We start from the raw sequence: 1,245 nt of genomic DNA on the forward strand, positions 1-1,245 counted from the left end.
AAATTGTTTCTCCCTAGTTTCATAGTACTATAGAACACAGGAACTTTGGCTATGGAGTTATGAATGAGACTTACATAACTCGAAAATTATGTGAGTCCCTTCCATTTCCTATTTTAATTGTGCTATTTCTTATAAAACCATAGTTTTACCAACATAATTGTCTTCAAGATAGACCATATTAGATATCTTTCAAAGGCTCTCTATACTGTTTCTCTTGTAAGCCAACCAGAAGGGTAACTGTTCAGGGATAATAAGAAATGTACCATGGCATTGCCTCAGAAGCTAAGGGTTCTACCCCCCAAGGCTCATGTCTAGACCTCTACATTTCAGTTTAATAAAAGACAGTTGTGTTTCAGATACTTCAGAAAGCTAAGTTTCACCAGAGGCAGATCACCTAGCATCTTATGTATTATCTAACAACTTTTTTCCCTTGGCAAAATGTGTTAATGGAGTGTTGGATCTTCAATTTGCCCCCTGATTCCCCCAAAAGAAAAAAGCTTAAATATGATAAAGCTTAAATGTGTTCTCCAACTTTAGTGAAGATATGCTGGGGCAAAGTGAGGGGGAAACACAGGATTCCTCTTTTCTTCTTTTTAACAGAAAATGAAGTCAACAATTTTCTAGTTCCTATAAAGACACCAATTCTCTCACTTTTTCCCCTGACTACTACTGTGAATATGATGCCCTTCCTTTTCTAAGAGAATCTGAAGTTAGAAATTACTTCTGTAAGATACTTTTAAACTGATGAGGAATAAGGTCAAGGATGCGATGTGCTTGAGAAAATCCTAAGTCAAAATCAAAGGGAAAAATAACCATGACTGTAGTAGCAATGGTTATTTTAAATAGGAAAGTTACTGGATTAACTGAAAATAAACCATTTCTAAGAACAGGTAGAAAGTGTGTGTGTGTGTGTGTGTGTGTGTGTGTGTGTGTGTGTGTGTCCTAATGTTCAACTCTATTCTATCACCATCAAGTTGATTCCAACTCAATTAAGAATTTCCTTATTGAGTTCCCTAAGCTATAAACCATTCAAGAAGTGGAGTAACATATTTTTCTCCCATGAGGAAGTTGGTAGATTATCCCCCTGAATGTTTAACTACTATGCCACCAGGGCTCCTTCTGATATTTCTAAATAGAATAAACAATTATAAAAACAGAATTATTATTTTTAATCAATTTATTGGGGCTCATAAAATTCATCACAATACATAGATCAATTGTGTAGAGCACATCTATACATTTGTT

Source organism: Echinops telfairi, unplaced genomic scaffold (assembly GCF_000313985.2).
Source record: "Echinops telfairi isolate 266 unplaced genomic scaffold, ASM31398v2 ScPeMD7_14;HRSCAF=57, whole genome shotgun sequence".
Lineage (NCBI taxonomy): Eukaryota > Metazoa > Chordata > Mammalia > Afrosoricida > Tenrecidae > Echinops > Echinops telfairi.